The 27,599-nt window shown below is 39.9% G+C and overlaps 1 protein-coding gene, 1 long non-coding RNA gene and 1 other non-coding gene across 4 annotated transcripts in view; 2 read left to right on the forward strand and 1 right to left on the reverse strand.

Moving 5' to 3' along the window:
- LOC139995843 (uncharacterized) overlaps positions 1-27,599 on the reverse strand; it is a 192,492-nt gene that overhangs the window by 83,621 nt on the left and 81,272 nt on the right. The gene's annotated exons all lie outside the window — the stretch shown is intronic.
- The window catches only part of Knockout (Stork-head domain-containing protein knockout), a 110,323-nt gene that overhangs the window by 4,686 nt on the left and 78,038 nt on the right, over positions 1-27,599 (forward strand). The window lies entirely within an intron of this gene.
- Positions 5,909-6,010, forward strand: LOC139995977 (U6 spliceosomal RNA). Its single transcript, XR_011802102.1, has one exon. It is a non-coding gene; the product is annotated as a U6 spliceosomal RNA (small nuclear RNA).

Here is a 27,599-nt window from a genome sequence, read left to right on the forward strand (position 1 = left end):
TAATCTTAACATATTTATAAATTCATTATTAAATCGTATTAAATCGTATCATACATTCAAAAACTTTATCGATAAACAAAAATCACTTTTTCAAATACCTCATTCTTTAAAATTATCAGCACATATTGCAAGCTACTGTAATACATTGTTTGTAAAAAATCATCTCTGCTATGTACAGACAAGATTTTATCTGCCTTGTCAAATTAAAAGGTAAAATTCCTATGTTATACTTATGCACGTAACCTTGATCTTTCATGCAAAACCATTGCGTCACACATAACTATGTGAATGACATCATTAAACTGTTGTTTATGCAATTTCATATTCTAGAACAAATGGAACATATTCTAGAAAAAATGAAAAAATCTGAAAATACGCAGATTTGTTCTATTCAGTAAATATAACAATGAACGTTTTACTTCGGATGTTTTATACATTTTACATTTAAATTTCTATATCTGAAGTGTATCCTAAAGGCATAAACATCCTCGATTTAGATACCATGCGTGCTAACAACGTGTTAAAAAACGCAAAGACTATACTTTCTAATCTTAAACGTGTCACGCCAAACTACTATACAAATTCCATATAAATCCTCAAACAAATGCCGCTACCGTCGAAAACACGATAATTAACGACAATTCGAGCCAGCGTTCTTCGTGCCACGCCACGTAATATTTGCATCCAAAGAGGCTAGTCGTTTCATTGTACAAGTGAGCCGCCGTTCTTTCTCCAGACACCGATCGTTAGCAATAGATGAAACGTCGTAAAAAATTAGCGTTGTTCAAGCGACTGCGCTGTTCGCTGGTAGCGAGGAAAATTACGGTTTATGCCGAGAGCACGCCGTTTATGCTTTTTACGCTTTGGACGCGGATCGCCGTTTAGGCCCTGTTTACAACGATCCTCAGAGCGATCCGCAAAGAGTACGCTAGGCTACTTGTAATTCAGCGACTGGATCGGCTGAAAGTAAGTTAGTCCAGGGTTACCGGTTCCCGTGGTAGCCATTGTCGTTCAGTCGACGCGACAAAAACCGCGTGAACTCGGGCGTGAACGCGAGATCTGTCTGCGAACCTGTCGCGAACTCTAATGTTCCGTTCGGATCGGCCTTCCTCGTTCATCGGCGTCGCTTCTTTCGCGCTTACGAAGCTGCACCGTGCGGTTTTCCCACTTTTTACCAATGATAACGAGTAATGGGTAAATCGAGGGAGAATTGTTCGAAAATGATGGAATCTTTTGAGTGGAAAAAGGGTGATTGGATTTGAACATAATGTCTGTGTTGTTTCTATAGCCAAAATTTTGATAGTAGACGATAGTAGACGAATAAATAGGTACAAGTACTACTGATAGTACTTAACAAGTATGTACCATCGATACAATTGATGGAAAGTATTTTCTGTTTCACGTGCATTTTTGACGAAAACGTAGCGCATTGTCTTTTTATTTCAAATATATTCCTGTCTGAAATGTTGTCTGCTTTTTAAATGTCCATTGCAGTGTGTTTGCGAATATTTCAATTAGTGTTATGACAGATTTCTTTGATCCGTAAACTCCTTACGACATGGAGCTATTTATTACATTGCGGATATTCTGTTCCGTATGAAACGACTTATTCTACATATGAAAAGCGGGAAAATATCCTGGAAATTTCCAAGAAAACTTCAATACGTGATATCTTAGAGACCAAAATGCAATCATGTTATAATCACAAAACTAGACTAATTTGGTTATTAGAAAAAATGTTACCAATGAAAGTAACAGACAGAGAGTTTCTTTGATTATTTTTCCGCGCTATAAATCACCAAAAAATGTATCGTTTTTCTCTTTATAAAAACAGGCAAAAAGAAGACGTCATTGAAATCAACGCGTAACGAAGTTCTTGCCCATTCCCATGGGCAAGCGAGTAGAACGTAAAACCAAGGAAAAGCTTGAAATCGCGGGGAATTGGTTGGATCGCGCTGGTGAAAGAGACTTTAATGCCCGCTAACAAGAAAGTCTACGACACGAAGGTCGTGGTAAAACGAGGGACGAATTTTAAGGGTTCGAGAAGAGAAAGGCAGAATGGAAGATTGGCGATGTTAGAGAACAATAAACGCAAAGTAACGCGGCAATATCACCAGCAATTAATTCAATTACACAGTGAAAGGAAGTTCAATGTCGACTAACAAGGCTCTTCGCGGACGTCACTGTCGCGGCGTACGATCGTGTCTGCATGCACGGGTTTCTTTCTCTTTCCTTTACGATTCGCCGTTTCCATATTCCTCGGCTATGAATGAGACACGCGATAAATCTGTCAGGAAAAAGCGAGTTGCCAAGAAAACCGCGTGGCATCCGCGTTTGACCTGGATTCGACCAAATGTTACTTCTTGCCAGATTAAAACCTCTATGCACATATTTCGATTTCATCCGATATTCGATGCATAAGTGAATTAATCGTTTCATTCCTACGATTAGGTTACGCGTCATCAATATAATCCTGCAATCGCCGTAAGCACAAGTGCTACCTTTCTGGTTTCGTTCTTTCTCCAAACGTGATTAACAGCTTTTCTGTAGAAGAAAGCGTGTTTCGCATGGGTCGATTAGCTTTATTATTCCACTGTCATCACTAAAGAACATATAAATTATGTTTCGATTTTTTATTATTATTTCAGATTCATAGAAAATTTGCTACAAGCTTCCAACACGTACAAAATAAGTAGCAACTTGTCTCCAAAATTGGAATCTAACATACGAAGGTAATAATCGAAGCCAAGTCTGTTCAGGTTCTGCGAACTGCATGATTTCTGCACGAATAACCCAGTCGTTTCGCAATAGGATTTCAGACAAATGAAGATAAATATAGTAACTATTGATGAAGCGACGCATACAACGACCTTGCTGAACAAATGCTACGATCACCGGTACAATCACACGTCGTGTCACTCTTCTATTCATCCTTTGATTCGATTTCCCATACGATTCACACCGTGCGTTATCTGCAATCACCACGTTCGAGCGTTTCAACGTATTCAACGGACAAATGAAGAATAATTGCCACGTAGATAAGTTTAAAAGAGACGACGGCGTTAATTTTTATCGATACATGCGGGTCGGTAATCGATGAAGTAAGGGGGATAATTGATAGAATTCGCGGAGGGGACAAACGATCGCGTCGATTACTCGGGGATAAGTTATTTTCTCCGACGACGACGTTGGTCTCTCGATCGATCCGCGGGATGGCCGTTAATAAATCGCCACGGCGATAAAAAGACATTGCGAATGGTGCTTTTCCAGCCCGCGGGGCAGCTGTCGCCGCAATTACTTCTAATCGGTTTAGAAAATCCCGCGTGCCGAAACATAGCGACGACGTCCAATTAAGGAACATCCTCGACGATCGATCGCGATCGCCGAGTTCTTTCCGCGCTCGGCCACTCGATCGCGCGTTGCTGATTCGGCCCTTGATTTCACCACACGCTCGATAACGAGCATCGCCAGCGAGCCTATTAAATCTCTATGGTATCACTACGTTATGCTGCCTTTTGCTATTTGCCACAGCTTCCTGTAAATTGGATTGTGTAAACTGTCTTTTTTTTTTTTTTTTTTGTAAATGAAGCGGAAATAGATATAGGAAAATTTGGAAGAGTCTGATCATTTAACGAGAATCACTCAAACCTTTTGATATTTTTCGTCGTTAAGAACGAGAGGCACGAATGAATTTTGATGGCAGAGATTATTCATTTCTAACGTTATACGCATACTATGGCGCTCGTAAATTACAGAATTTTTAGTACTTTATTTCGCTTCTGCCATAAACGCTAAGTAAGCAGCGTATCATTAGTCAGACATTTTCGTGTATTAAATTTAGATTATTCAAGCAATATACATCAACTTTTCAAATGATTCAAATAATTACGAGCAGCAGTGCAAGTGGTTCTAATTCGATGATCAAAGACCGTATGACGAGGAAGATAAACGTGCTTTAATTACTTGTTATATAATTTCCAGATGAAATAACAAATGAAAAAAGACATTTCTAACGAAGATTGAAGAAACATACTAAATTCTGCGCAAACTTCAACAATTTAAACTATTTTAATACGTGATACAGAAAAATATTAATGCAATCGATTGATAAATTAATTTATAAATTCGTTTATTTTACTTTTACCCAGCCATAAAGTAGAAAAATATACTTATCCCTTCGAGAAACTCGTCGAGTTTCCGGTAAACGTGAGCAATAACCAACCCAACACCGTGGACATTAATAAATCGGTCATTTTCTTTACTTTTTGGGCGGGACACGCTACACACGATTTCTACTCGCATGTAATTTCCAAGCGATTGCACTATTTGCAGACAGAAAGCTGCTGTCAATTACTCTTCCTGTAACATCAATAATCACGGTGTCTTGGAAGTGATTCAGGGGAACAGCTAGAGGAACATTTGTCAATCAGGGAGCACGAAAAGAACCGTTTCTGATAGTTTCGAAATGTAAACTCTAAAACTGGACCGACGTCGTCGATCCTAATTTGCTTCTTGCTCCAATAATAAATGAATAATGAATTCAAGTGAAAAAAAAGATCCATCCGTTGCCTGCTTCTTACTTATTCTAACGGATGTGATCTGTCGTGGTGCTCGAGGATTTCAGTTTAATCTAAATTACCAGCAAAGTTACGATTAATTATACGCGTGAGAAAAACGAATACCAAATACGAATTGTCTTTCATCGTCCACGAATGCCAATTTTATTGCTAAACCATCGAGAAACGAAAGGCAGTCAGAAGCGTTGAACGCTAAGCTATCTGCGACGACGAATTCAATGTATCGTCACCGCGAAAGGATCAACATCGTTCGACCAAACTACCGAAAGAATATTACAACGGATCGATAGAAAGCTACGTATCTCGATTCCGTCGCGTTTCATTTCTCCAACGAGCTAATATATGCCATGTCCATTTTAACGCGTGTAATTACGATTGCAGCAAAAAAGCCAAGTAGCCATTGGATCGTTAATAAGAGGCGACTTCGCGCCAGGAAAAGTTCCTAACGGGCGTGTCAACCATACCGACACCATGGGCGAGTTGCCTGGTCGAGATAACTAGCCGTCCTCGATAGTCGATTAATAAAGAAATTATACGACGTAAACAGTGACCAACGGTGCTTGCGTGTCCCATGACGACTTGCAGAAGATTTCCAGTTGCTTTTCTAGAACCGCATTAACTATAGCGAAGGCTCGCGCGAACGCAATTACTTCTAATCGTTTTAGAAAATCCACGATGTCGCTGGTTGATCCAGTCGAGACCAGACGCGAGTTGTGTGACTAAGCCGTCCTTCTGGTTTCTGTACGCCGGCTTTTCAAACCTCGTCCAGGTTTCCCCGACGCGTCTGCTTTAACCGTATCTGGCCGATAATGCCTCTTACCTGGTTGTGCATACAAGTCGCGAAGGAAGAGAGGAACGTAGCCGAGAAGCACGTTGATCGTTCCTCTTCCTGCAGTCGGTCTTGTTTTTCCCGCGGAATCGAGCGTAGGAGAAATTACCCGGTCGTCGGCTCGAAAAGCCGACCGACGATCGTTCTCCCATTAGCCTCGTTACGTTCGAGAATGGGTCGAGGAACTCTCTCCCTCTTCTCTCTCGTGTAAGTATGTACGTGGCTTGTCGCGTCTCTTCATCCTGTCCGACCGCCTCGATCGATCGCCACACAACCATGTGATAACGACCGGTGACGAGATGGTTTCTAGGTGACGTCGTAGGTGGACTGGACAACATGAAAGTTGCGTTGCGTCTGATGGAGGATTCGATAGTGGTTTTCGAAACGAGACAATGATTGGAGATGAAAGGAAAGGAGACGGAATATCGTTACTGATAATGGATCAACATATACCTATAGCATTCTTACTTAATAGACGCGTTTTTACCTTGGTACTTATTTGCTTCGATAGTGGGAACGTATTAAAATTAGAACGATATAGGCAAGATTAGCGTGATCCTCGTATAAGGATAACACGCAAAATCCTGAAACGTTCCATTTTTTCTTTGTACTTCTGAAGCATTTGTCAGTGGGTAATATTAATGTGTAGCTTGTTCAAATAAATCAAGTATCTCGTACTTGATCCTTGGTGATATTGATATTTTAAAGTAGGTATTTCTTTATTCGTCAAATTTACAGGTTTTAAAAAACACTTTAGAAGAAGTGAAATATTCCAAAAGGAATTTTATTGAGTAGCTGCCAAGTTTTATTCCAGCAATGCTCTGGTATCGTGAAACTCTTGAGATCTATCACGTTGGCAGATAAAAGTTTGTTTGCCCATAACTATGCGTTGGCGTGGAACTTTCGTGGAACAGTTGTACAGAGGTACAGAGCAATCTCTGTATCCCACCGGGACAAGAAACGAATTCTACGAGTTGGCAAAGCCGACCAGTTTTCTACTAGCTTGACGAGTTCATTGAACGTCATGCTTTCAAATCCAATTGTTCCAAAAACGATCCTAAAGTTTCCTCCAACTACGATCAACATCGAGCCAGACGGAAAATTGCTCGCCTTCGGGCGAGGAAAAGTTTTTCAAGCAACTTCTCTCCTCGAGGACAATGGCCGATCTTATTCGGAGCAAACACAAGTACTTTGTTGAAAAAAGTTTGCCACAGAAGTTTCCAATTAACTAGTGCACGAGATAGTTAAACGATCTATCAAGTTAGTTTCATCTATACAGAATTTTCTAAAAAGATAAAGAATTATTGAATTTTATTGACTTTTATTATCAGAATCGTCTTTGTTGAAACGTTAATTGTGTATATGCCAAGAGTAATTTCTCGATAAAAGGGGCACTGTATTTGTCAGGAACGAAAGATGTTAGTCGAAATCTTAACATCATCTAATCGATTAAGTTAGACCGTATATGCACGTATGTTGTATCTAAAGTTAATGAAATTTGGGAATCGTAATACTTCAACGGTTTAATTAACTTTTATACTATCACGATATATTTTATTATAGCACTAAATAAAGTATGATTTTGCTAAGAATCTTCAAAAGTAAGAGTCTCTAATCTTATTCCCCAGAAGAAATAGTTAAAAGTTTAACCGGAGAAGTTTGAAACTCATCAGAGCACACGGAATGGCTGTACAATTAGTAAAGTTAGCTTCGTCGATAAACGATCTTTTCGAAAGAAAAGTAAAGTGAAAGAGCAAAGAATCACACGTTTATCGAGATGCGAATCTATACGAGATTCGTTATTTATCGTTGGTACCGTAAGCACCTTCACCTCGGTGCGGTAACGAATTTTTCCGCTATAGATCGGCAGTGTTGCTGATATTTAGTTAGCCTGGTACACGTGGAAATTTGCGGCGAAAAATGATCAACTACGTGATTCGATGGATTTGAAAGTTTCAATTAAAAGCGCCCCGGATATGAGTGGCGGGCACCGTTTCTCAAGTTTCACTGGGATCGATCACGTATTTCATTAGAATTTACGTACTCTAGAACATGCCGGGGCGGCTCGTTACCTTCGAAATCGTTGCCTTGCAGCTTTTTGACTCGCCTATACCCAGCTTGCTTCGTACGATTTAATGGCTTAATCGTCCTCCATTTTTCACTTCGATAAACACTTCAATCTTGCGTAGTAATAGCCGCAACGATTTACTAAATAAGATATCAAGATATGAAAATTTGAACATTTACAAGATTTGCCACTCAGAGATTAGAAGATTTGAATGATATTGATAGCTTTGAACGCTTAAATATTTGAGAATTGAGATATATTTAAATATTTAAAGAGTTGAAAATTGAAAGATTTGAAGTTCGGAAATTTGGATAGTGGGAGACTACAAAATTTGAAAATTTGGATACTTGGAAATTTGGAGGTAAATATTAAAAATTTTAAGCGATCGAAAGTTTAAATACTCGAAAGTTTGAGCTTTCTAGAATTTTTATATTCGCAAATTTAAGTAACCAAAAAATTAAAAAAATTTGGAAATTTGAAAATTTGAAAACGTATTCTTCTGCAACTTCACACTTCGTCGAAACTTGATTTTCTACATATGTAAATTTCAACAATCTGTCAATGTGTCAACTCTAAATGCAACATGCCAGACCTTGAAAATCACATATCAGGTGGGTAGTAATCAGTTCAAAAGTACAATGCTTAGTTCGTAGGGGGCTCGTAACAAAGTTGTAAATCAGCGGTTCGCTAACTTTCTCGAGACGTCGTTACTATCGATCATGCGTGCAGCTGGATGGAGCTGTTCGCGTGCCATTTCGCAAGGGGCCACGTTCGTTCTATTCTTAATGTCCGCGTGACTCCGTATATGGAAAGTGCGTGAAACGCACAGCATTCCATGTAACGAGGCGCACGTCAGAAACGGAGAAATGAATTTTCGCGCGTTTTCACAATTTGACTGTGTATCGTCTTTAACCCCGAGACGTGCAATTAGCCTCGCTAAATAAAAAGGAAAACGGTCGATCTCGCGACTCGTTTCTCACGCCGTTCGCGAGACCAGACCGCCATCGGTAAATTGTTGGCTCGCGCTGTTCGCGAAACGTCCATTAATCAGAAGCAATAACGCCGCGACGTCGGTGCATCCTGTTTTTACGGTTATTGAAAGTTATTACCTTGTGCAGACTGTTTCGGAATTATAGGCTAACAGAACTGGATGAGAGGAGTCGAAAGCTAGCAAAAAAGTCTCGATAAACTTGTGTCCATAAACTAATGTTACATGGAATATTCAAGTTTCCACTTTGCGTGAATGTACATTAGTTCTCTTTTCACATTTTTACCTTATAGAAACGCGACTTTGTTGAAAATAATTCTCCGATTCTCATAAGCTGTTCCAAGGAAGATTATTTTCTATCTACTTCTTTGGAACATCCTATGAACGAATTAAAAAATTAGCAAGAAACAAGTCATGTTAGTAGTGAAACGTAGAAAGAGAACTCATATACATTCCACGTTCTACTTTACATTCGGTATTTACTTGAACATTAACATACATTCGTGTAAAGTGGAAAACCGAAAAGTGACCGATAATTCTGTTATTTATTTTTTTCTTGACATCACATAACATTTTTTAAACATCGTATTCTACAGTAACGTCTAGTTAAAAATCAGCCTCTTCATTCTGCATCACAGAATTCCACTTTCCATCTCGTTCGACTTAACCGACTTTACCTCGGATGAACGAGGGCCTCAGAACGACCAAATTTCAAGGCGAATTTTCAAGAGACCGCGAAGCGCACTCAAGCCGACCTCACAAGCAAAGCTGACACGTGAAAGGCGATTTTCGCCTGGAATCGCTCAGTAGCGTTCGAAGAGTCCGTTAAACCCGTTTCCGTGCAAAAGGAAGCCATCGCGTGGCACGCGTTCGCGGGAAGCTTTCAGGACGTCGACACGCAGGCAAATCGACTACCCGCTTCCTTTACTTTCTATGAGAACCGCGCTTAACCGGTAAATTATGCGCCGTTGCGGCAAGAAGTCGCCACGCGAACCGTTTCCGAACGATCACGCCCGATCGAACGCTATCTAGTTCCTAAACTCGTGATTTCCCACCGAACGAGTCGGCAACAAGAAATTTATCCGTTTCATCGGATGTAAAACGCGTTTACTTTCTTCTCTCGGTGGATACTTTTCATCGTGGCCATGGAATAAACGGATGAGAAAGGATGATTTACGTAATTCCACGGGCACATTTCCATCGAACGATCGACCAGTGGGGAAATGACTGTTACAGCCGAGTCGTAAATTTGCCAGCTCGATCTCTCGATTGTCGCGTTAACCTCCTAGCGGTTATTTATACGTAATTCCTGGCGATTTACAGCGACCTCCGTTTGCGTCCATCGCGATCGCGCCGGAAGTCGAGGATACGCGACCCTTGACAGGCCAATGTGAACGTGCCGCGCTCCTTCCTGTCGCGCGTGAAACGCAAACCGCCGCGATCGACGCGGATCGCAAACGCTGTACTCTTAGACGAAAACTCTTGCGAAATAAACGTCCATGTGACTTTTCTATCCCGAACGGTTACAAATAGTACCGGCGACTTTCTACGCAAATTGCGCTTTAAGAAGCGTCACAAATCATACGCTGCATCCCCGACCGATAGTCTCGCAGACGGTCTCACGAGATTTACGTTTGCTATTTTTCTCATTCGACTAGGCGAATCTCCTGTGAGCAATTCGTGTCCTCGATTAATAGTAGTTGTCGACCGAAATCTCCAGGTACTAACAGACATACGTACGTGCATCGTAGAAATCTTTCTGTTTGCACTGGATCGTTTGTTTATTCAATCCTAGTACTTTGTAATATTCTAGGCTTTCATACTTCCTGAAAAAGTTCTCTGATACTAGTGTTACGTCCGCTGACTCTCTACGATCAAGGCGTCCACCAACTGTGCACATAGAATTAAGCGGGTCGTGATAATCCTAAGGAACGGACATAAAACGAGGTTTTTTGATTTATCGTTAAGGCCGATAAGTGGCAAAAAACATCTTCGGTTCAAGAGGTTCTTTATGGTTATTGATCCATCAGATAAAAATTGGGGAAACGTGGGTTTTCCCATGAAATTCCCCGGGATTCCACCCGAAAGCGACCAGTGGTAGGGCGATCAGCAGCGAGCAAGAGTTTTCCTTTGCGACAGCATCGTCACCGGATCTACGACTACAGATCAGTCGACATCTCTAGACTGGATCTATGACCTCTCTTATACTTAACGCAACAGCGTAACTATCTTCTCTACAAAGTTGTTGGAAATATATATTATAACCTGTTAACCTCAGTGTTATACTAATGCAACTACCCCTATTATCCTAATCGAAATAGGGGATCGACCTGTTCGTGGCGTCGATTATTCTAATCGTAACGGGAATTTACGACTCCCGTTGACGCGCTTCCTCGCGATCGCGTTTCTCCGCGACTGGTCGAATAAACAACTACGTTATCTCCATAGTACGTTATCATCAACCATCTGTTAACTCGAATGTTCCGAACATTTTCAAGAGAAATGAATGTTCGGAAGAAAGAAACTCAAGGGTAAAATGCCACTGAAGTCACCAACGACCCAACTCACCTACAAAGGTGTTATTATCTTCCGAACTTTCTCCAGTTTCGTGCTTTCCGTCAATAACGAATTTCCATTTGCGAAAGAAAAAGAAGAAAATCCAGCCAATATATGGTAATAATAAAAATTGCTTCCTGTAAATCCGAAGAGTGGCTTTCGCTTCGAACGCACAATTTGCTGAAATCAGTCCGTTGAAATTGATCTTGGTCGTGCACACGGAACCATATTCCTTTGCCAGTTCGTCCAACGAAGTTCGCTGTACTTACAAAAATCGACGTCCGCCCCGAAAAGAAAGTTTCGTTCCGTTGGTTTCCGATGCGACTTCCTGTGTAGTCGTGATTTCTAACTTCGCGCAGCACTTCCAGCTCGGAAAGCCGGTTTTCCGATGAAAAGTAAGAGCGTTTCATGGTAAGAGGCGTGGATGTGATTCACAGTGTTGGCCCTCGTGATTTGTTTTGACGTGGAACGCGTGTGAAACACCCACGTTCCGCCAGAGTTTCGTGGGGGACTCTCGAATTTCATGCTTTCTCCGTGGCAAAACGGAATTCGAGATTTTGTGCCGGCCGAGGCGCGTGAATAAGCCATCCGGAGACCTGCGCCGCTTTTTTTCAACTGTTCGTACTTCGTCATTTTTCGGGTCAGTGGCGAACAATTGGCCTTCGTGAAAGCCTGACAACGTGTCAGTAAGTCACGCCTTCCAGTTGAAAACAAGAGATGAAGAGTAAGGGTTGGCTGATGTACTGACAGAAGAGGATTCAAGCTTCGTATGTGTCGTAGAAAGCTGAAAGTATGATTAGAGGAGACTAAAGGAGTGCAGGTCTGATTAGTTGTTTCTGACAGAGCTTTTACAGTCAGAAAGACAGACACGCGTATTGGCGAAGTGCTTTTAGCATTTAGTAAGCTCATTGACGAAAGTGTTGTATACAATCTGGGATAAAAATAGTTGTATAGGTAATGAACTAGTTTTATTTATTATACTGTACTCTTACAGTAGATAGATCATTTATCGAATAATCGAAATTAACGTTTGCATTTTAGTGTAATACAAGCGTCGTAATTTGTCGTATCATTTGAATCGATTTGTAACAAGCCATATTTAATAAAATCTTATCGATATTTTCTCTTTTCGACTGCCTGTTCATTTATTTTTTCTTCGACCGTACACAAATACTGTAAATAAAATAATGTTAGCATGACGTTAACGTATAATACTTTTCTTGTCCCTGTGCAGTCCCGTTAATCATCTTTCTAGTTCTGCACGGCACTTATTGTTAGTTAGAAGAGATCAATCATTTAAGGTGTAAGAATTGAACGTTTTGATTGATAGATCAACAGATTGACAGATTACTTTGGAGGATAATATGAAGCTTTAAAAGTACAAAATGATTGTTTAATTTTTGTCAGTGTTACAGGACTCATTGTCAGCGAGAGAAAACGATAAAGTCTCGAAAGTGTCATAAATTAGATTCTAAGTACTTTGTACTGTGTCATGGGTCAAGTTTTTGCTACTACGACAGAGAAATGGTATTCTTTGTAAGAATCGCCGGCTCCGAAGAACATTCAGACAATATACGTGCAACAGATGTACCACAGTGTGTACACTTTTCATAACGTTTAATCTTAAAATTTTCTGGCATTTCTCTTTCGGAAAGATTCAAACGTGAAAGTCGTCGGATTACTCTTTAAAGCTTATAAATGACGAAATAATTCAAAGGTCTAACGTCGTTATCGTCATATTACTATTAAAACGTTACTACTTAATTAAGCAAACTTCGCATTTATTTCCGATGAAACTCATGCTAATTTTAATGCATTACATAATTTGTTACATCAGAAAAAATGTATTTTTATCGTCAATAATTGACAAGACAATTTTCCATATATCTGCAGAAATATTCAGTCGTGAAAAGGTTAAAGCTGTATATTTCACATGCCCTATCCGTTGATCCCAAGTATTATTCGCGAAGTATCACATTCGAGCGATTCCACGATAAAATCCTGAAGAAATGGTTAAAGTTCCTTCCTTTGCCATCGGCCGTTTCAGAAAACTCGTGACTAAGGGGCATTACTAGATAAGCATCGCTTAATCAGTTCGTGCCCCGGGGCCACGAATAAAAAGCGAAGCAATAATATCAGGAACGAGAACTATATCCCAGGACGCAGCTCTTTTCAGCAGTGACGTCATGGCGCATTGCGGCTTTTCTGCTTGACATGGTTGCGTATCGGAACTAGTTTTTCTATCGTTGCAGTGCCTAGCGCTAGTTAACTCGGCATAAGCAAGAGAAGGTGAAAGAGCAAGCGTGCGTTTGCAAAGGTCAAAAGTATAACTCGTGACAAGCGAAACGCTCATATTAACCACTGTAATAAAAATGTTCGTGTCGAATCTGGCAATAATTAGCAATAATAAAGCCCGGAGATCGACTGCAATGCCTGTTCGTTTTGCGAACCAGAACAAGCGGAAGTTGGCTAACCACAGCGAAATATATCGCCTGGTGATAAGTTCAAAATAATTTCATAATGGTCGTTTGCATCGTACAAGGATTTCGAAAAAGAAACGTGTCAAATTTGTCTATCCTTTTGATCTTTGTTGAAGCGAACAGTTCTGAGAACGTACATGGATGCACGGTATCATGTGGAGATTTAACTGCACGTGGTAAGAATATGTGTTGCGTACGTGAAACCTGTAAGAGTGTAATGTGCTTATGAGCGAGAGAGTTTTTTTACGACACGTCAGAAAGTACAAGTCATTCTAACCTGGTACAGCAGTGTAATTGAAACATATTATCACATATTTAACTCAAGTGTTTCGTTCATTAGCCGTACACGCGATTCTTACACAGAGATCGATTTGAAGCATAATTTAACTACGATTGCTGATTCGGAATATTTGAATAATAATACTGAAAAATAGAAGTAATTCTGGATTTTCCACTATCGTAAGATCAATGACGCTTTGAAACTTTTTTATTTAAAAAATAAAGGAAAAGAAGAAGAAATTGCTATACTATGTTTAGTTGTTTAATGGAATAGAAAATCCTCGGTTAAATTATATTATATTTTCATCGTTCACATTAAACGGTAAACCGCGGTCATAATGATCGCACCGTAATTAGTGATTCGTCGAAAAATGAACAGTATCTAATCACATGCAAATAGTACCTGACATTATCGTGGATATGATCTAATCTTTGATATAGACTTCATCAAAACTTCATTTGAATAAATTTTACACTGCTTCTTATGTAGGTCGAAAAATATAACACCTCGAGCACCCTGTTCACCTTCTCGAACTATGCCAAACTATCTGCGATCCGATACACCACGCCCTTCTTAAATAAAGATATCTAAACTTTTTCGAATTCCAACGCGAGATTTACTCACAAACCATTACCCTATCTCGACACTCCATCTCGATGCTAAATAACTCGACGAAAGATTAAAACATTCTGTCCTTCGTTGTTCGATCACACCGGTATCAATTGTACAATCACTCGTACATTGTACAATCGACCAACCATAAATACGAATAATATGTAGGTATCTCGTTAATCGTGTCAAAACCATAGAGTAGAATTTTTCTAAACTTTATTTATTCAAACAATTCATATCCTGTCCTTGTTGACTAAATCGACTTACAAAACCAGGACTTCTATTACGATGTTTAATTAATTTGTTTGTAATTAATATTGTATTAGTTTGTAATTTAACGTCTTCTTCAAGTAGTCTTCAAGTACCGTGATATGTGTATCTTATCGATAAACTAATGGTCGCAATAGACAATTATAGATAACACAAGTATAGATAATTATACAGTGGCTACGAAATAAGGCGGTTCTTCGTTAGGGTTTACATTTCATTTTCAAAAAATTAATTCTTTATAATTATATGCGAGTACTGCTAAACGGTACAAAATTTAATACATTTCTATATAATTGATCAGTATGTAAGTGTGATAATAAATACAGTGCCAATAGTTTCCGCTAACTGTTCACTTACTTTTGTATATTCGTGTAATGTGAAGTTCTACCGTAATTCTTGATAAGCATTATAGCCATTCTCAACAAAAAGCATCCATAATTCAATAAATTCACCGTCAGGAATCGGACGATTTTCTCAAACAGCAGCGCACGGAAGGCTTGGAAACCGGTCGACAAAAACAGCGTCGGCCATTGACTACCGGTAATCCTTGACGATCCTTTCTCGTCCTGTGCATCGGATAGGCTCCGTAAGGTAATTCACGCGGCTTGCTTGCACGCGACACAGGATATCCTTGAAGCCTGCTAACGGTGCTGTTGGGATCGGCCCGCGTCTGCTCGCGATGCCACGGGAACCTCGACTGAATTTTCCCATAGACTGCTCATCGCTCGTGTGCACACACGACTAGATAATGCTGAAGCTCGCGAGCTTGTCACCGGCACGCTCGTCGTGCACGTGTACACCTGACCAGGCCGATCATTCGAGGTAACGGAGCCTGGTTTCGATGGCATTGCGGTTTCACGGAACAAGATTTTCACCGCTCGTGTGTTGCTTCTAACCACGCGATCCTTTCGTTCGAATTTGGCTCTTTACGCTTGCTAAGTCTTTGTACTTGGAATACTAGTACAAGGCTGCTACAAATTTTTTTCTTTTTTTTTTTTTTGTGTAATGAGCATGAGTCATGAGTTTTATAAGTATATCAAGTTTAGAGAATTGTTAGATGTCCTAAAAGATTCTTTCATTTTAGAAGAAGATAATAGATGCACAACATTTTTTGTTTTAATACAAACGAAACGTGTCCTACGACAGCTAGAAGACAATAGAAGATAAAGACCACAATATTTGCAGATTAGGTTTCATGTTTGTATCAACATAGCCAAATAAAGCAGCTGCGTACAGATAGCGAAAGACATTTTTTGGACAACCTAATACTAGACGCGATCGTCTGATTCGAATGTGACCCACTGTAATTTCTTTTTTGCAGCTGTGTGTTTAAAGCTACGTACACCTTTTAAGGTTATTAGCGATTACGTTAAGAAGTTGTAATCGTTAAGTTTTCGTGCTCTAAGTATTGGTTGCTCTGATACGATTTTTGTGATATCACGACTCGCGAGTCTTCTGAAGTGATTTGATTGGCAGAATGATTTGGTTTTTACGTAGCTGTGTTTTTTGACTGTTCTAAATTTTAAAAGCTTCGAATTATTCATAAATCGTCTCGTTCGCGATCATATTCGTGAAACACGGTTCCTTGCAACGTCTACACGTTTTTGTAGATTGTGAAAAATAGCACTATTCGCTGATGAGTATGCACTTTCGAATTTCGCTTGGGTCATTAACGATTCGATCAAAGTCTCTGACTCTAGTGAAATATCGTAATCTTTTGTAATCCATTGCAAAATTAATAACGAGTTGTCAAATTATTATACGAATGGCAATCCCATAGTTCTATTCTAACGTGCGTGGTAAAGAGACAAAAACCACAACGAATTATCCGTTATTGTATCAGGCAGAAAAAAACACGCAACCTTAGCGGTAAAGTAATTTTCATTAAAGACATCACCGATGTTATCCGTCAAGTTATAAAGGAGCCCGTAACATTTACAAACAATCGCATGCAGGATAATTAATGAGCAAGGTGTACCAAAGGTTTTCAGAGCCTCAAGGCCGGCGTTTCTATTTATACCATGGACTTCCGGATGCGAGACGCAACCACGTGGAAAGCAATATAGGTTTAGGTGTACACAGTGTATTTATAGAGGAAAGCTTCGAAATGCTTTCTCGACGTATCTTGTCGTTTATTTTCGTACGAAAACGTCCCTGCCGCCACGATGGAACGTGGAATACGTAAATATTTGCATTCCAAAAGCCAAGTAAACTTTGGCTGTGAGATATCTACGACGTACAACGTATTAACATTTTCAATGATCGAATTATAAATTCCGGCTCGAGCTAAAATCTCACACAGGATGATTTAGAACGTGGACGGCCGTTCTAAGCCGGTGCGATAAACGAATCGATTAAAAATGCATCGTAAAGTTTCACAGCGGGCAATATGCGTCCGCAGAGAGGAAATCCCTGGTGAACATGTTGCTGAACGCGTGCAGTGTATACATGAGTCCCTTGCAATATGAAAGGGTCCCTTTAAGCCTCGGAGATTCATAGCGTGGAATCAAATGTAGATGCAGACGCGCAGAGCAAAGCGTACGCTCTGGCAGAGTCGCGATCCCATACGATTCGTGCCGTTACTCTCATTTTTCTTCCCACACACGTGCCGTTGTTACCATACTCGCAGTTCATTTGGTTGTCCTGCTCGTGGGGAGCGTTGTATACTTCTGTAGAGAAACGAAAGGGTTAGCGGAACTGCGCGTTTCTGCAGCGTTTGCACGTTTGCCTATAGGCGAATGATATTCCCAATTGCAAGGAAAATTTATTATTGGTATTATTTATCTTATTGCAATGGTCTAGTATAGTCTTTGATTTTTAACATTTCATACGTTTCCATTTGTTTTATTAATTATAATTGTTTCATTTATATCAATTTGTATTATTATATAAGTTAATAAGTAAATTTGATTTGATCATATTTGCGACGTTCGCATAGTGTTTTATTAACTTTATGTTGTGTAATTAATTTCTTTAAGTCTTTAAGACAGACTTTATCGTTTAATGTACCATCGTACGATTACATAATATCGAGGAGTATCGCAAAAGATTCGTTTCCGACATTTTCAACCGATACTCAGAGCGAATGAGGATAAACAGCGAATAAATAAACGGCATTCTTCGACAGCAGTCGAACGTTGCAACGTAAATGTTAAAGAAACGCGTTTAATAGCATTTAGTTGAAAAGAGAAATCGCGGATTATTCTTTTAATATCGTATTTAAAGTCATCATTTTTAATGATACTAGCAGTCTTAGTACGATATAAGGAAATAGGCTATTCAAACAAGACCAAGAAACGAGATAGCGAAATAACGAACCATAAAGGAGCCGCTATATCCGCGAGAAAAAAGAACGAATAATAAAATTGACACACGTCAAGCGAGGATCATCGCACGAGATTGAAATCGTTGTTCTTGTCTTCTTTCGATTCTGACTCTCGTCTCCGGTATCGTGCAATTAAGTAATTATATCGCGTATTCCTTGTCGTGGGAACGCAACCACACACTTGTATCAAAAAGTCATTAGGATTTTCGCTTTAGATAGGCGGCACAAAGTAGCTTCCACACGTGGATGCTCTATTATTTCCTGCTCGGTCATCGATTTCACGAAACATCGTGTTTGCAATTTGCAACGCAACCTATCCATTACGAACTCTCGAAACGCGAATTTCCAACGATTCATTGCCTCTCCCTGAATATATCCGGAGACTCGGATCGCGAGCCGATGTTTATTCGAGCTATCCGTTTTCGCGTATGAAAACCGGCTCGTCATAAGAGTCACGCTCGAACCGATCACAATTCTCGGACCGAGAGAATTCTCGGACGATCGAGTCACAGAGAAGCGACGCGTCGCTTTTTTCTGGTTAAGACGGGATTTCCTATAAACGTCAGATGCATCTACAATACAGATACAATGGAGAAGCGTATCTCCGTTTTCCTATAGGCGAGTTTTATACGTTTTATACGCGGCGGACGATCGGCCGCCTGCTGCAATAGCAATCTACACGCGAACGATCAATTTCTGTCGTGTTTGAAAAGTTTCAACAAGATCTCCTTTTTCTTGTGAAGAGAATGAAAGCTTGGAATACGTTGAAAATGAATAGATTTTTAGTCAGATCCTACATTTCATTTTCATAGTGTCAAATTCTTGTAGTCGTATAAGAATGCTACTAAATAATACGAGATTTAATGTACTTGAACTTAATTAACCGGTATGTAAATGCTATAATAAATACAATGGTATGCAAATACTTTTTGTAGCCACTGTATATGATAGTAGAGAGAAAGATTAGAGTTTCAGTTCACTTTAAACACATATTTCACTTTCTCTGTACGTAACTCTCTCTTTTGGTAGACAACAATATACTAAATAATGAATACATAAAGAAACGAATGCGTTATGCTCGTACAAACCGCTCAGAAGTCACATAGATCAACTGTATACATTAAAAAGCAGAAAAAAAGATCATATTGCAGATATTACTTCTTAATATTATCTGTGAATTTGCTATTATTTGTCATCGCCTCGTGACAAATGAACTCGTGGAAATAATTTGTTTTTTATAAATTGAACGTTACTCGTGTACTTACGTAATAAAATTGAGAAATTGCTTAAAAATTGAAGTTGACCGAAGAAATTGATTAAAAGTGACTCAGTCGGACCATTTTACGTTTATGAGAAATCTCATCCGCACATGGATGCTGCGTTCAGCTGACATCAGAGAACGTATACGTTTAAATGTTCGTGTCTGACGCTTACAGGAAATCCTGCTTTTGCTCGAGGAATATTTCCTACCGTTTCATCGCGAGTTTCCTTTTCCTCCACGCAACGACAACCTCCTATATAAACTTAATCGCGAGAACTGTTTGTTACGGGCGGCCATTACAGACTCTCAATGGCGAGAGACAAACACCACTTTGTTTTCTTCATGTCGTTCCTCTCGTGCGTGTACGTATACGCATACCTCGTTGCCATTGTGTCCATTAAAGGATCCAGTTCGTGATTTCATCTGGATATCCGAAAGCCAACCGGCTTTCCAACTATTGCTTAATCAATTTCCAACTAGTAGCTTCTGGATTGTAATCGGTGGTGGAGAAGAGAGTTGATAGTAGTGGGGTATGAATACTCCATTACCAAATACATTGCTCTGATTGAAACTAGTCAGCGAGCTAACGAGGACCAGGTACTAAGAAGCTCGTCCTGTTCAAGATAAGTCGTCGATTAAAACTTTGGTGTAGTGACTTCGTCACTTGGAAACGTTTTAACTCTCGGACGGCGAAGAATAGACCAATTCTGATTATCCAGACATTTCACGTTTATTACATTTTAAGTTACTTTCACGTCGTATTGCTTGATATTTTTATTATTTATGGACAAAGGGAACCTAGAAAGTGATTTTTACCACCAACTAAATATCATAATGAGCGTGGCTTGTCTGGGATATTTCATATATTTTTATACCATACATAATTTATATTTCTCATAAATGCGTAAGTAAATATACGCTATAATATATAATATATAATATATAATATAATAGTTATCATTGTATCGAACTATGTAAAATATTACATTTCCTATGTAAATTTAGTTATCACATAGGGGCGAAACACCTTGTCTTTGCTCTATTACTCTAAAATAAAATATTCGACAACAACGAGCGAATTAGGTCTCCCTGTACCGTAGGATTAACTTCAGAAATAAAGCGAAGAAAGGATAAGAAACAAGTATAAAGAAACCGCCCACTATCTAACTTCCGGGGAAATTCCTAACAACGTCACTTCTGGTTGTGGTTTCGTGTCCAATCTCATTTACCGCGAAATTAATCGAATAAACTTCGTGCCCCTAAACGAAGCGCCATTCTGAATAGAAAATTTAATTCCCTCCTCTGCAATGCGTCTTTCATAACCTTTCGTTGCCTGGTCCAACACGATGCGGGTGCATTATTCGTTCAAATACTGGCATGGATCCAACTGGAGAACGCGCAACATTTATACTCTAAATAGTTGCTTTCCGTGTTCATCGGTGAAACGTTTGGAAAGGGACGTGGAACGTCGACAGGCAGGCGCAAGGCTTTTTTTCTTCGTGATCGTTTCAACGAGCTGACGTGCCAATTTCGATGATCGAGGATGATCGAAAGCGGATCTGTTTCAGAGGCCGAACCGTGGCCCCGAATTCGATGGAATCCAGTTCAGGACTGGTTTCAGACCAAGTGCCGTGGTATCCGCGCGTTGCACCGTGCCATCGGTTTACCACGCGAATCTCGGCCGCATGCAAATTGCATTTCATAACTTGTTACCCGTGCCGTATTCACTAAGAGTTTATCGGCCTGATCTTCGCCTCGAAAACCGTGCTCTTCCTCCTGCATTTTTCCGCCAAGATCGATGTGTCCGCTGTATACACCTTGCGACTCTGATCAATTATCTCTTTACAATACTTATAAAATATATACGAGATTATATAAAAGTGAAATATTGAACTTGAAATTATCGAAGACTCTTTAAGTATGGGGTCGTTCAGGAAGTTTTTGTAGAATTAGAATGGCATTAGTTTGTACCGTTTCGTTGCGTGGATGTTTACCAGTCACTGGGTAGCTTCCACGAATACATCTTTCTGAAGTAGTTTGCGCAAATCACTTTTCTTGAGGTAAAAACAACTTTCTAAATTGTAGAATAAATGATAGGTGAGCGATGTTTATTGGTGAACGAAATATATGAAGTTGAATATCTCCATATATTAATAAATAAAATCTATATTTCTTGCTCTTGTTCTTCGATGTACGATTTGATCGTTGCATCCAATCGTGTAACACTAGTTTCGCAAATAGTTCTTTTCTAACCTCGTCGAGTGTGCAGAAAATTAACATCGATTATGAAAAATGTTATGAATCTTCTCGAAAAAAATATAGTATTATTAGTTGCTTTCAAGAAGAATCTTCAATCCTGAAAGAAAATTTGATTGATCGTAAAACAAAGGAAGAATTAAGTGGCTGATCCCTTCGACGATAATTCGCTGTTTGTTTTAGCACAACCATTAAATTACCATTCACCTGCACATCTCGTAATTAGAATCTAACTTCTGCATCGTCACACTCGGAGGGCCGAGTGAACTTACAACCAGCGAAAGATATTTGAATGATAATACGCTGCGGAGACGTTCAGTTGCATCCGGTTCCCTCAATTATTGCCGCAGCTGACCCGCATACCATTAATTAGGTCGGTGGATCGTGCAAGATCAAAGATCTGGCTGGAGGAGTTTCATCGTGAATCTATAGACCGTGTACTGCTTGTGTTCCCTTCTCGTTTCTTATCTCTCGCGAAACTCTGTACTCTCACGATTGTCCTAGGCTTCACCTTTGCCCTCTCGTCTCGCCGCGAACGAGACCGTTGAAAATCGATTAATCGGCGAATCGATTTTTCACGCAACGCCACCACGACCGATTGGCTACAGCAAGAAACAACAAACAACAGAATCTGATGCTACGGAACCATTGAAAAAGAAACCGCGATGGCAATTGGTTGCGCCTAGCAAGGTGACGGAACGTTCATAAAACTGCACAATATCCAGCGTCCCACTGAGAATTGTTCGTTCTTAGAAGACCTTTGTTCCAAGAAAACGCTTTAAATCTCGGTTTGCCAAATAACAGGCAACTGTCCCAACTATAATTCAACTCCGACTGAATGAAACGCGGCTCGTATTGATTCGCTCGGAGGACCACGAGAATTCAAGGTCACCGGAAAACGAAACTCCTTCGCAGGGATCGCACGCAACAAATCTTGACCCAAAGGAACCGACCATTAGCCCCTAAAAATAGACGCACCTGAAAACCTTCTACGATTCTTTCCGACAAATCACTGTTACCAAGAACCCTAGCCAAACCCAACCTATCCTAACTTCTGTAAATTAAAGCAGATATATGTAGAAGACCGACGAAGCTCGTGAGAATCGAGGTTAGGCCGGTAAGTAGCCACGGGTGTACGTGAGTTGGCTCGATTCAACTCCTCTATGTATGTGCCACGATCTTATGGAAACAAGTCCAACCGATGTGGTTTCGAGCGGTGAGAATCTAGCCAAGAAAGATCTTGGGCTATGTTAGGTTGGGTTAGCATAGGGCGCGACCACCGCACTCTCATGCCACCCAAGACTCTCCGTGCTCTGTCGGGTCGCACCAGGTAGAACCTGAATCTCGAAGGTTCTCAACCGGCTCTCTCCTGCGTTTCGTCTCTCGTCAAACAACCTGATCTCTCTCGCGAGAAGCTCGCCAAGAGATGTTCTTTCTTTCGTCCTGTTAACCGACAAGGGAGCCGCGGAACGGCCCAGGTGAATGGAAAGCAAGTTTCGGCTACCATTTTCAAAGGAGCCGAGTTGCTCCGGAAAGAGGATGACCGATGAAAAGAGCACGATTCTTTCTGTCAATGGAAATGAATGATAGTTTGCTATCTTCGTGACGTTGTTTCTGTACTGCTGTTCGTATCGTGTTACGAAAATGTTCTCTATTTCGGAGCTATTTACGAGTTAAATATTCTATAGAATTCGAAATTAGAATATTATATGGTAGAGCTCGTTCGAATTCCGATAAATCGAAGTTCCGTATTGTAATTCTCGCGGAGCAGTAATAATTTTATTCCGGGACTATTCTCTAGTTTTTTAACAAGGGAAAAGAATAGATCTGGCAAAAACAAGGAAGAGATGCATAATACTTCTCATCTGCTCTCGCTACTTCTATTCATTGCGTTTAAAAATAGGTTTAGATTTTGCTGACAATGAGCTCGAATCAGCCACGGTCAATAGCGAGGAATAATAGATCGCTTGAATTTAGGAGAAACAGCTCCGTAGAAATTAAAGTTTGCTACTGATTTTAATACGCAGATTACGTACAATTGGCTAATAAGACAATGACACGATCGTAATTCGCGTAAATTCTCTGGACAAGTCGATCGTTACGCGGCATTACGTGTCCGTGAGCAGGCAGCAAAATATGTATATAGAAAAGGCCATTGTATCTTATCGTTCGTGGGTTGGTGAGTAAGGAAATTTGTCGCGCGGCGGTACCGAATTTTTATGGGGCGGTAAGTTTTCGTTAAGTGGAACGCCGTCCGATTTTATTTGGTGATTCGGTTGCCGCCACACCTCGGCTCGCTTGCACCGAGGCGAAAAAGAAACACCGCAGCAAAAAGAAGGATAATTAACGGCGGCTGTGCAATTCCTTGCCAAAAATGGCCGCGTGGTGTAACGCGTCCGCGGGTTACATAAAACGACCACGTGCCATAAAAGGAGCGTGTCAATTTGAATGGGAAGGATTCACGGGGAGGGGCGTGAAACCTTGCAAAGTCGAGAATGTATTACATTTTCAGCAACGTAATAATAAAGCAATACTGTAACTACGTAGCCGATGCGCAAACACAAGCGAAATAGGTGTAGAGAGCCAAAAGAAAGGTGTGAACGCGCCTCAAAGCCAGATACAGAAATTAAAGTACGCGAAGTTTACCAGTTCACGGTCGTTGCGCGCTACGATTCGTTGCGACGATGATTTATTAAACCTCGTGTACCTAGTGTATCCTGCTAAACGACCACGTTTCTTGCAGTGTTGCAAAATAGACGAAGATTAGAATGATACAGCTGGATTTATATCTACCTGTGTGGCATTCCTCCCTTCTTCGTCTATTTACGGCGTAATAAAGAGACGAGTAATAACGCGGAAAGAACGCTTTGACCATTTCCAACTGGATTTTAGCTTGCTTACATGACAAAAGTTACAGCTGAATACTATAGAATACTACAATTTGTTGTTTTATGTACAACACCTTAGTAATAAGTAAACTCTGCTACTGGAGTTGGATAAATGAAAAATATTAAAAATTTCGAGTGGTTCTAATTCAATACTACTTTTTAATCGCAGTGAAGGAAATTTGAATAAAAACATAATTTGAATGTAATTTAGGTTATAAAGCGCAGTATTTAAATTTAATTAGAGTATACACGATATGATCAAAGAATATTAAATTCAGCGTGCCTATTAAATTCTTCCAGCTCGACCACAGTCGTATTCGTATCAAAGATTAAACGTAAGCGCGTTCTGCCCGATCGTTCTGGGAATATTTTAACGTTCAACCTACCCAAGAGTCCTACATAATCATCGAGTGAAGAGAACTAACGACCGCTACCTTCATCGTAGTTCCAAGTGATTAATGAGTTCCCCTAATTTTTATCTCGGCTGTTCAGTTTCGTTCATCGACGACAACCATATTCGGCGCTACGTATAGCGTCTGTCTCTGATTGGACTTTCAATATCATCCCGTTACGAACGAGATTTCAGGTTTCATTAGGATACTCCATAGCAGAATCACGGCGAACGTATCGCTGTAATTAACGAAACGGGATCAAAGGATGCGCCGCTTTCAACCTCGACCCTTGACTTTCTATCGTGCAGATCGACCTTGCGTTTATTAGACCGATTCACCGAGCGGCATTTAATTAAAACTCAGAGCAAAACAAACATCGATAATCGTAAAATAAGAATGACTATCGTGGACTCTTATTCTCGAAACTACCGTTCGTTATACGCCCATTCTTGCGAGTTATGCTCTAGTAGTTGGCTCGAGAACCAGCCTCGTCATCTAACTGCCATAACCGCAAGCGCTGCAAACCCAGTGACAAATCCGTCAGACATGTGGAAGAATAGGTCAACTACTCGTAAGGCGATCTGAATTCTCAACATTCAGCTACCGTGTCATACAAATAAAATTATTCGTTGTATGCGACACGGAATTACGTTAGAATTTAAGTATTTCGTCATATTTAACATTTTCTAGAATGTTAGAACCCTTCCTAGTGTGCCATTTTTTAAATGGAAACATTGGAATATCTGGCAAGCATTGAAGCTACGAATTAGAACGTTTGAGTAACTGAAGGATCGTTGAAGATGTGAAAATATCAATCGTCCTGACTCCGTAATACTTCGCAGTCCAAACAGTGTTTAATATTTGATTTCAACTATTTTATAGACGATAAGTTATGTTGATAAGAATTAACTGAGATAGCATGTCTAGTGCTATTTAATAGTAAAACATTTTATACCATTAAGTAACTCTACATGACGCATCGTAGAAAAGAATACTATTGTATTTGTATAATAAATAATATCGTAAAACATTCCATTGGAAAAATGAATACAATTTTGAAATCAGCCCGATAATTTCATTCTTTACAATTCATATACGATTTACGCCATACGAAACAACTCACGTAATATCAATTTCCGCATATCTCTGATATCCTAGATATTTCCGCATTTCTCAACTAAAACAAAAGATACTTACTTAAATACCTAAATTGTAGAAAATACTATTCGGAGGATACTATTAAACACGTAACGCAACATAGAAAGGTTTGATTGTAAGTTAATTTCCAATTGAGCGGCTCACTAGGAGAGAAGGTTTGCCTTTTGCTCGACTGGTACTTTCCTTCCTGCATTTAGGCACGCGTCGTCCGGCAGCTGGACACACCAGCATGTTACACGGTCGCGTGTCCACCGAGACGGATAGAAAGTATACGTCTCGCCGCGGAAACGAACCTCGAAGACTACCTGCCACGACATTGTCGAGAACAATGCAGCCGGGCCTCGGACAATGTGGTCTGATGTTAAAGGAAATATCCCTGGTTGCACCGCGCTTGCAGTGTCGCTTTTCACTGAATTTCGTCCGAGAAATTTAAGCGTGCCCTTTGGGTATTAATGGCAGAAGGTTATGAATGAAGTTCAGGTCACGCGACCGCTCTTTTGTTCGAGTAATCCGACGGTTTGTGACAGACCATTATCAGTGATTCTATGAAAGGTGAGATCGTTCTTTACACCGCTGGAGATTTATTTCTGAAGCTATTGTCTCACAAATTCTACGAAGAATAGAATTATTCGTTACTCTGTGGATAGAACTACCCACCTGAGATCTAATTATAATCTATCTTATTATAACATAATCCTGTTAACGGTATAATCAGGGACTAGATATCTTGGATATTCCAATTATGACATTAAGTAAAAGTTAAGTTTAGGGAGTTATGAAATAGAGTTTTATGAATATAATGAAGTCAAAGTTAAATTAGTTTATACTTGTTATCGTATAGTTTTCGTCTTACCGTGTTAAGACGCTATCAGAAACTATTAATAACAGAGGCCTGCTATCTCTTGGAAATAATGGAGAATATAATACTTCGCTATAATTTTCCAGAGTTAAAGTAAGTTTCTATAGACGATCTAAACAAATTTCCAACGATCAAAATTTTCGTCGACTAATATTTTTTCTACTGTGTTCAAGTTTATATGACCTGATCGTAATTATATTTACAGATTAATGTAACTTTCTTGTATTGAACTTTATTGAAAACAATCATTTTTCATCGTATTTATTTTTTTCTATACGCATTTTAGAACATGCGATTAAATGTATCATTAGATTCGTTGAAAAGATATGCGATCATAATTTACACGAATAATAGAACAGTTGCGTCGATGTTCAACGAAAATTGTCCCAACACTTAACGTCGTAACACTAAATTTGAACCGAGGGTAAGCGCATCGCATCCCAAGGGAGAATCGAATAGTTTCCAAGTATCCTTTCCTTTGCTCCACCTTAGAAGGATTCCTTCTACTACAAGGCTTTCCTTGATCGGCTTATATGGCATAAAAGTTCGACGCCGACATAAAACATCCAGATATACTTGTGCGCTGCTTTTAAAACCCATCGTCTCGGAAACACGTGGCTTTGATGTTACGACGTAAAAAGCTGTTGGGAGCTTCTTTGACTCCGGTGCCCGTGAGTAGCACAATGATTGACACTAAGAGGTGACTGTCTGAACGATGCGCTCGACAGCTCGACGCACGTGTTTTCTCTTCGCGCGATATATGTTCATCGCTTTTACCTGTTCTTACGCTCGTATTTTGT

This window comes from Bombus fervidus, chromosome 16, assembly GCF_041682495.2.
Source record: "Bombus fervidus isolate BK054 chromosome 16, iyBomFerv1, whole genome shotgun sequence".
In the NCBI taxonomy this organism is placed as follows: domain Eukaryota; kingdom Metazoa; phylum Arthropoda; class Insecta; order Hymenoptera; family Apidae; genus Bombus; species Bombus fervidus.